Raw genomic sequence first — 10735 nt, 5'->3', positions numbered from 1 at the left:
AGGTTCACCAATGAAATACCGGGGGTCAGAAGGAATTTCCACCCGAGGATCGACTACTCCCAGAGCGAAAATAGCAGTCCGGCTTCCGCCGCCCACCTCGTACACCTGCAAAATTGGTACCGCGCATACATCACTACGCACTCAAGATACCATGGGCATTGGTGGAAGCACACTACGGACAAGCCTGCAAACATTCCCTTAACACTTTTTATCTATTTTCTTTTTATTTCTTCCTTCACTATCTCTTAAAAACAGGTGACGAATAGGGCAAACATCTAAAACTGACTCTATTGGAGTTTGGATCCGTACACTCACCTAAGGGGCTACTTCCATCAAGGATTCCCCTCACCGAGGACAGGCGGCGTAGACGTGTGACAGGAGGTCCAAAATAACTTTTTGTAGACCACACTCTTTATTTCGAGCATGTATTATGCCTCTTCCTCTGCCTCCGACCCCAAGCATGTCAAATAGCCGGGGTTGTGGTCTTTATATATATAAAGTAATCATTGGCATATCACTCAGGTCCCAGTAAACAGTATCTGTATTAATCATCCGTGTTGTTTCGCCAATGAATATGGCTCCTATGGTTGTTTCACAGATATACCTTGGCATAACCTGCCAGGGGCTCGGTATGGGAACAAATGAGTTGCCAGCAAAAGTCCGAACAGCTCTATAGCGTACTTCGGCGTCGCAAGTTTGGCCTTATATGCATCAGCTTCGAATCATTCTCTTGGGTCAATAGTTGGGTTGCCCGGCTCCTGTGCTTACTACCCTACGTTCGGCTCCATCGGCTAGGGTAGTAAAGGGAGAACTACTGCGATTGTACTTTCGGTTCATCTGGTCAAGTACCTCAGTAGAGAAAGCCGAAAACTGACTGTCATGATGCGGCGAGAGCTGGTCAACCACTTGACGACTTATTGGAATCCTTAGCAATTCTCCGTGTCACATGAGGGGTCTTTTTCAGATCAAATATGTAAGGCACCATATTATAATACGCCGCATACATACCAGGGGCTATGTCGTAGCCCCACCATAAAACTCCTATGGCTAAGTGAAAGTGTTAACGCCCTATAGTCCGATTGCCTGGTTCGCCGCATTATCACCTCCTTCATGGACCAAGACGTTGGATAAAGAGTTATTAAATGCTTTTCCGAACACCCCCGTACTTCCTATGAGGGGGCTGAAGTCGACGACTGGAAAACTTTCACATTATATTAAAACGGCTGCACATGAGGAATACAAGCTTTCGAGCAAAACTTAAAAATAGATCAACTATAAAATTGTCTTTTACAATTCTCATACACCTCACTCGAACATTATGTCTTTCGAGCACTGACCCTCTATCAAGCGGGCGGCCTCTAGGACGTCTTCAAAATAATGCTCCGGTTCAGGACGGTCCTTGCCCTTGGGTGGACTCTTCGCTGCAACATCGATGGCCTTCATCTTCCCCCAGAATGTCTTGACTCGGGCAAAAGCCATCCGTGCACCCTCAATGCACGTCGACCGCTTCACAGCGTCGATACGCGGCACCGCGTCAACAAGCCTTTGCACCAAAACGAAGTAGCTATTCGGAATAGGCTCGGTTGGCCACAACCGGATTATGACGTTCTTCATGGCAGCATCGGATATCCTATGAAGCTTGGTCCATTGGGACATCCGTTCATTGAGCAACAGAGGATGCTTTGATGCGCCAAACTGTGACCAGAAAAGCTTCTCCGTTGCATACCCCTCTCGCGCTTGATAATACTGCGCCGCAGTGGAAGAACTCTTCGGCAAGTCTAAAAACTCGTCCGGAGAACTCCACACTCGGTCAAGCTGAGCATAGTTCGGGTCGCCGAACTTAGTCTGTAGCAGAAAGGGTTTACCAGCCGCAATCTCCCCAGCTTGCCGGATCTCCTCACGGGCTGCTCTAGATTCCGACTGCGCTTCTCTCGCCTCTTGTAAGGCCTTGTCCAGTTCAGCCATTTTGGCTTCATTCTCCTTCTCCAGAAATTCACAGCGGCCAGTAGCATTTTTCAGTTCGAGCGCCATCGTGGATATCTTCTCCTCGTCTTGGCGTCGTGCAGCTTGTTCGGCTTTTAACTCAGCCGATGCCTTTTCGGCAGCCGCATGGCTACACCGGGCCTGCTCCTTGGCCCGGGCCAGCTCCGCTCAAAGAACTTCAACAGCGGCAGCACCATCTGCAATGATGCATATTCCAGCATATAGATTTTAGCATCATGCTTATACCACAAAAAATGTTTGGGGATTGCCCCGAATACATACATTGCGACTCGTCAAGACGCATATTGATTAATGCAAGGTCATCCCCTGCTACATCAAGCTTCCGCTGCAGCTCGGCAATATCCATAGTCTGGGAAGTAGCTAAGGGGGAAACAACCTGCGTTCAAGTTCATCAGATCACTCCTGGAGTAATTCTTTTCGATCCTCCGTTCGCTTCCCAATGGAAGCCAACCCGAGTCTCAGGGGCTACTACCTATACGCAGGTGCATCTTTGCAAATAAAACATAGCTGAAAACATTATATCACAAACCTCGAAACCTTTTAGCAAGCTCAGGAAGGCTTCATTCAATCCGCTCTTCGCGGACAAAATCTTCTCAACCACTGTACCCATCAAGGTACGCTATTCGCCCGAGACAGATGCTTTTCACAACATGTCTCGCAATATATCCGGAGCCTCCGGGTCACCGGAAGCTGCTCTAGGAGCACAACCATCCTTTCAAGGAATCCGTTCACCTGTCTCCAGAATCACCGCCGGCTGCGAGCCAGACAGTCCGGGGCCTTTATTATCAGCCCCAAAATCCCGGACGGTCAGAGATCCACCTTCGGGTACTGCCTCTTTTATCCCCTGCGTAGCTTGTTGATCAAGAAAAACCCTCCGTGGTGACACTTCAGAGTCGTCCGCCTTATTAGGCGAGGAGGTTGGGGAAGGCGTCTCGCTCTCCATCATCTCCGGGAGGAGACCTCCCGAAGAAGAGGATTGCCCAGAAAAACTCTATGCCGACCTGTAAAAATGCACGGACACATTACGTATATCTTCGGTAACGGCAAAGGAGCGGGACACTATCAAAGTACCCTGGATTCACTTATGGTTTGGTCGAGGGCTTTCCCCCATGTTGGAGCTGTTCAACGGCGTTGCTTTCCAAACCCAAGCCGCTCGACGGTGGCATCTTGCTCCTCTTGGGAGACCGCCCCTCCCAACCTTCGGAGGCGGCCCTTTTCCTCCTGCTCGGAGAAGGGATACTGGGTCCTCTTTCGCCTCTGTCTTCAGGTGAGGAAAGGTCGATTTCTCCGGACTCAGTATCCGACTTACCTCCGGAACAAAGGTCATCTCGGGACTTCTCACTCTCCTCTTTACCCTCCCTTGCCGGCACCTGGTATGGTGCCGAGGCCCACATCCTTGTTAACATAGGATTAGCTGAGTCTTCGGGAAGGGGAGCCGGACACCTAATCTGTTCCACTTTCTTTATCCAGCCCTAAAAAAGGATGATTCGGTCAGTGCCTTACCACTGGGTGTCTGATTATGAGGTGTTTGGCGAACGGGTACTTACAGGGGTGTCCAGATGGTTACAGTCTAGGCCGATATCTTCGGTGGTGTCCGGCCATTGCTTTCGTTTCCCGAAAAATAATCTCCACATTCCTTCGTGCGTAGTGCCGAAGAAGTGCTGAAGAGTCCGCGACCCTTCTGGATTGAACGCCTACATGCGGAGAGGCCATCGCTGGCACGGCCGGGTCCGGTGGACTAGCATTACTTGAACAACGTTGACGATATTGATGTCCCTCTCAATGAGGCTTCGGATGCGACTTTGCAAAGCTCGCACCTCGTCCGTTGATCCCCAGTCCAACCCCTTATTAATCCATGAGGCAAGATGGATTGGGGGGCTGGATCAAAATGCGGGCGCAGCTGCCCACTTGGAGCCACGGGGCTCGGTGATATAGAACCACCCCTGCTGCCATAAATCGGAAGATTTGGCAAAGGATCCTTTCAGCCAAACAGCGCTAGCAAGCTTGCTCACTATGGCACCACCGCACTCTGCCTGCTCCCCCTCTATCACTTGCAGCTTCACATCGAAGGTCTTGAGCCACAAGCCGAAGTGCGGAGGAGTTCGGAGGAAGGCTTCGCACGTGACGATAAACGCCGAGATAAGAAGAATAGAGTCCGTGGCAAAATCGTGAAAATCTAGCCCATAATAGAACATGAGCCCTCGGGCGAAGGTATTAAGTGCAAACCCTAACCCGCGGAGGAAGTGGGACACGAACACGACCCTCTCGCCGGATCTGCGGGTGGGAATAACCTGCCCCTCGGCAGGAAGCCGATGAAGGATCTCTGCGGTCAGATACATCGCCGCCCGAAGCTTTGCAATATCTCCCTCCGTGACAGAAGAAGCCACCCACCGGCCTTGACGGCTGGATTCGGACATGATTGGAGCTTGTGGCGATTGAAACCCGGGTGCTGGAACTCGGGGTAGCAAGGGTTGAGGAAGAAGCAAAGCGTGAAAGAAAAAGACGGGTCTGTACCCCTATATAAAGGCCGCGAATATCGAATGTCTCCTCCTGGGCCTCAAAACTTGCCTATTCCCAAGGAGTTGTACCCAAGCGACGGTTCGGTTACCCACGTCCGGGTTGATAAGAATCCCTTAGAAAAGGGGAGACACGATCTTCGCTTGGATAAGACATGCCAATAAAACCATGTCTCGAGACGTGGGACGACGGGCTAGCTAACGGTTCGAAAATAATGGCCGAGCAGGCATGATGTCATATTACCAAAAAGTTGTCAGCGGATTGGACTCGTAAAATATTATATCCTCTGCAGTTGAGTATACAAGTCCGGATACAATCATTACATCTGAAGACTATCTTGGAGTTCGGAAAGGGGAACCCGCCTTGCAATGCCGAAGACAATCCGCGCGCTGGACTCCTCGTCATTGAAGCCGGGTTCAGGGGCTACTGAGGAAGACCTGGACTAAGGGGTCCTCGGGCATCTGGCCAGTTATCAATGGGCCGGACTGGTGTGCTGTGAAGACATGAAGGCTGAAGACTGTACCCGTGTGCGGATTGGACTCTCCTTGGCGTGGAAGGCAAGCTTGGCGACCAACTATGAAGATTCCTTCTTATGTAACCGACTCTATGTAACCCTAGATCCCCCCGGTGTCTATATAAACCGGAGGGTTTAGTCCGGAAAGGATATACTCATTACCATAGTCATAACAGGCTAGGCTTCTAGGGTTTAGCCATTACGATCTTGTGGTAGATCAACTCTTGTAATACTCATATTCATCACGATCAATCAAGCAGGAAGTAGGGTATTACCTCCATAGAGAGGGCCCGAACCTAGGTAAACATCGTGTCCCCTGTCTCCTGTAACCATCGACCTTAGACGCGCAATTCGGGACCCCCTACCCGAGATCCGCCGGTTTTGACACCGACAATGACCGAGACACATCTCTGGTCAATAACCAATAGCGGAACCTGGATGCTCATATTGTTTCCTACATATTCTATGAAAATCTTTATCGGTCAAACTGCATAACAACATATGTTGTTCCCTTTGTCGTCGGTATGTTACTTGCCCAAGATTTGATCTTCAGTATCATCATACTAGTTCAATCTCGTCACCGTCAAGTCTCTTTACTCGTTCTGTAATGCATCATCCCGCAACTAACTCATTAGTCACATTGCTTGCAAGGGTTATAGTGATGTGCATTACCAAGAGGGCCCAAAGATACCTCTCCGATATTCAGAGTGACAAATCCTAATCTCGATGTATGCCAACTCAACAAACACCATTGGAGACACCTGTAGAGCATCTTTATAATCGCCCAGTTACGTTGTGACATTTGATAGCACACTAAGTGTTCCTCCGGTATTCGGGAGTTGCATAATCTCATAGTCATAGGAACATGTATAAGTCAGGAAGAAAGCAATAGCAATAAACTAAACGATCATAGTGCTAAGCTAACGGATGGGTCTTGTCCATCACATCATTCTCTAATGATGTGATCCCGTTCATCAAATGAAAACACATGTCTATGGCTAGGAGCACCATCTTTGATTAACGAGCTAGTCTAGTAGAGGCATACTAGGGACACTCTATTTGTCTATGTATTCACACATGTACTAAGTTTCCGGTTAATACAATTCTAGCATGAATAATAAACATTTATCATGATATAAGGAAATGTAAATAACAACTTTATTATTGCCTCTAGGGCATATTTCCTTCAGCATCTCGGCCAAACACACCTTTGGTATGTCGCCCATCCCTGACCTCGTCGCCTCACCACCGGCCTCTGCCACCAAGGTCTGACGCGCCAGCTGCCTTGCTCCTCGATGCGAGGAATGGTGCGTTGGACGACAGAAAATAACCCAAACAAACCAAGTGCCGCTGATTCCAGTGTGCGCGACAGGTACTTATCATGACCTCGTACCAAATAGCTAGCACGCCGGTCCACGACGATTTGGCCCAAGCGGAGCATTTGGTCAAACACCTAGCAGACGCACGCCGGTGGCATCCTAGAGCCCCTCCACATGCTTCGGCTGCACCTCTGTACCGTGCACGCATGGTTGTCGGACGCCATCTCCATTCCACTAAGAGCGTGAGCGTGGGCACCACCTCTGTGTCATAGAGGTGATGCGACCGGGCGACGTGCCTAGAGCGCGATGAACACGAGCCACCGCAAGGATGACGAACATGAGCCGCGAGATCAATTCTCCTCCCCATGTTGTTGCACTGTTGCGTCGTTGCATGTTGACAACGCCATGCTGAGATGCTAGGCACTCAGGAGTTCGTTTGTGATATGTGTGCAGTCGAGGCCGACAGTGATAGGGAGAGTCCTCGCCATGGCTACTACACTATGCGCTCCATGGTGAGGCGGAGATACGGTGGCGGTCGTCCTGTTGTGGTGAAATCATGGCAGATGCCATGAGATGGCTAAAAGTGGGGGCTGCGTGAGAATGCCGATGGGTTTCGGAGGCGAGGTCGGCACGTGATGTCTACTACACAACCTTCTTCTTGTAGACGTTGTTGGGCCTCCAAGTGCAGAGGTTTGTAGGACAGTAGCAAATTTCCCTCAAGTGGATGACCTAAGGTATATCAATCCGTGGGAGGCATAGGATGAAGATGATCTCTCTCAAACAACCCTGCAACCAAATAACAAAGAGTCTCTTGTGTCCCCAACACACCCAATACAATGGTAAATTGTATAGGTGCACTAGTTCAGCGAAGAGATGGTGATACAAGTGCAATATGGAAGGTAGATATTGGTTTTTGTAATCTGAATATATAAAAACAGCAAGGTAACTAATGAGAAAAGTGAGCGCAAACGGTATTGCAATGCGTTTAAACAAGGCCTAGGGTTCATACTTTCACTAGTGCAAGTTCTCTCAACAATAATAACATAAATGGATCATATAACTGTCCCTCAACATGCAACAAAGAGTCACTCCAAAGTCACTAATAGCGGAGAACAAACGAAGAGATTATTGTAGGATACGAAACCACCTCAAAGTTACCCTTTCTGATCGATCTATTCAAGACTCCGTAGTAAAATAACACGAAGCTATTCTTTCCGTTCGATCTATCCTAGAGTTTGTACTAGAATAACACCTTAAGATACAAATCAACCAAAACCCTAATGTCACCTAGATACTCCAATGTCACCTCAAGTATCCGCGGGTATGATTATACGATATGCATCACACAATCTCAGATTCATCTATTCAACCAACACAAAGAACTTCAAAGAGTGCCCCAAAGTTTCTATCGGAGAGTCAAGACGAAAACGCGTGCCAACCCCTATGCATAGATTCCCAAGGTCACGGAACCCGCAAGTTGATCACCAAAACATACATCAAGTGAATCAATAGAATACCCCATTGTCACCACGGGTATCCCACGCAAGACATACATCAAGTGCTCTCAAATCCTTAAAGACTCAATCCGATAAGATAACTTCGAAGGGAAAACTCAATCCATTACAAGAGAGTAGAGGGGGAGAAACATCATAAGATCCAACTATAATAGCAAAGCTCGCGGTACATCAAGATCATGCCAAATCAAGAACACGAGAGAGAGAGAGAGAGATCAAACACATAGCTACTGGTACATACCCTCAGCACCGAGGGTGAACTACTCCCTCCTCGTCATGGAGAACGTGGGGATGATGAAGATGGCCACCGGTGAAGGATCCCCCTCCGGCAGGGTGCCGGAACAGGTTCCCGATTGGTTTTTGGTGGCTACAGAGGCTTGCGGCGGCGGAACTCCCAATCTAGGTTATGTTTTGGAAGTTTGGGGATATATAAGAGGTGTTGGCATCGGGAACAAGTCAAGGGGTCCACGAGGCGGCCATGAGGTAGGGGGCGCACCCAGGGGGTAGGGCGTGCCCTCCACCCTCGTGGTGGCCTCGGGACTCTTCTGGTCCATCTTCGGTACTCTGTGGGCTTCTTTTGGTCCAAAAACAATCTCCGTGAATTTTCAGGTCAATTGGACTCCGTTTGGTATTCCTTTTCTGCGATACTCAAAAAAAGGAAAAAAACAAAAACTGGCACTTGGCTCTAGGTTAATAGGTTAGTCCCAAAAATCATATAAAATAGCATATAAAACATCCTAGATGGATAATATAATAGCATGGAACAATAAAAAATTATAGATATGTTGGAGACGTATCAAGCATCCCCAAGCTTAATTCCTGTTCGTCCTCGAGTAGGTAAGTGATAAAAACAGAATTTTTGATGTGGAATGCTACCTAACATATTTATCAATGTAATCTTCTTTATTGTGGCAAGGCTATTCATACCCATAAGATTCAAGAAAAAAATTTAATATTGACATAAAAATAATAATACTTCAAGCAATTATGTCTTCTCAAAATAACATAGCCAAAGAAAGTTCATCCCTACAAAATCATATAGTTTGGCTATGCTCCATCTTCGTCACACAAAATGCTCAAATCATGCACAACCCCGATGACAAGCCAAGAAATTGTTTCATACTTTAGTATTCTCAAACCTTTTCAACTTTCACGCTATACATGAGTGCGAGCCATGGAAGCACTATAGGTGGAATAGAATATGATGATGGAGGTTATGTGGAGAAGACAAAAAAGGAGAAAGTCTCACATCAACGAGGCTAATCTACGGGCTATGGAGATGCCCATCAATTGATGTTAATGCAAGGAGTAGGGATTGCCATGCAACGGATGCACTAGAGCTATAAATGTATGAAGGCTCAACAAAATAAACTAGTGGGTGTGCATCCAACTTGCTTGCTCACGAATACCTAGGGCATTTTGAGGAAGCCCATTGTTGGAATATACAAGCCAAGTTTTATAATGAAAATTTCCCACTAGTAAATGAAAGTGACAAAATAAGAGACTCTCTATCATGAAGATCATGATGCTACTTTGAAGCACAAGTGTGGAAAAAGGATAGTAACATTGTCCCTTATCTCTCATTTTTTTGGGCCTTCTCTTTTTTTATTCGGCCTTTCTCTCCATTTTTCTTGGGCCTTCTCTTTTTTTATTTGGCCTTTATCCCTTTTTATATTTTTTTATTTTTTTATTTCCTCACACGGGACAATGCTCTAATAATGATGATCATCACACTTCTATTTATTTACAACTCAAGGATTACAACTCGATATTAGAACAAAATATGACTATATGAGTGCCTCCGACGGTGTACCGGGATGGGCAATGACTCAAGAGTGACATGTATGAAAAATTATAAATGGTGGCTTTGCCACAAATATGATGTCAACTACATGATCATGCAAGGCAATATGACAATGATGAAGCGTGTCATAATAAACGGAACGGTGGAAAGTTGCATGGCAATATATCTCGGAATGGCTATGGAAATGCCATAATAGGTAGGTATGGTGGCTGTTTTGAGGAAGATATAAGGAGGCTTATGTGTGATAGAGTGTATCATATCACGGGGTTTGGATGCACCGGTGAAGTTTGCACCAACTCTCGAGGTGAGAAAGGGCAATGCACGGTACCGAAGAGGCTAGCAATGATGGAAGGGTGAGAGTGCGTATAATCCATGGACTCAACATTTGTCATAAAGAACTCACATACTTATTGCAAAAATCTACAAGTCATCAAAACCAAGCACTACACACATGCTCCTAGGGGGATAGATTGGTAGGAAAAGACCATCACTCGTCCCTGGCCGCCACTCATAAGGAAGACAATCAAAGAATACCTCATGCTTCAAATTTGTCACACTACGGTTACCATACGTGCATGCTACGGTACTTGCAAACCTCAACACAAGTATTTCTCAATCTCACAACTACTCAACTAGCACGACTCTAATATCACCATCTTTATATCTCAAAACAATTATCAAGTATCAAACCTCTCATAGTATTTATTGCACTCTATATGAAAGTTTTTATTATACCCATCTTGGATGCCTATCATATTAGGACTAAATTCATAACCAAAGCAAATTAGCATGCTGTACTAAAGACTCTCAAAATAATATAAGTTAAGCATGAGAGTTCATCTATTTCTTCAAAATAAAACCACCACCGTGCTCTAAAAAGATATAAGTGAAGCACTAGAGCAAACGACAAACTACTCCGAAAGATATAAGTGAAGATCAATGAGTAGTTGAATAATTATGCAACTATGTGAAGACTCTCTAACATTTAAGAATTTCAGATCTTGGTATTTTATTCAAACAGCAAGCAAAACAAAAGAAAATAAAATGACGCTCCAAGCAAAAC

This window comes from Triticum aestivum, chromosome 4D, assembly GCF_018294505.1.
Source record: "Triticum aestivum cultivar Chinese Spring chromosome 4D, IWGSC CS RefSeq v2.1, whole genome shotgun sequence".
NCBI classification, from domain to species: domain Eukaryota; kingdom Viridiplantae; phylum Streptophyta; class Magnoliopsida; order Poales; family Poaceae; genus Triticum; species Triticum aestivum.
This window is presented reverse-complemented; position numbering follows the sequence as displayed.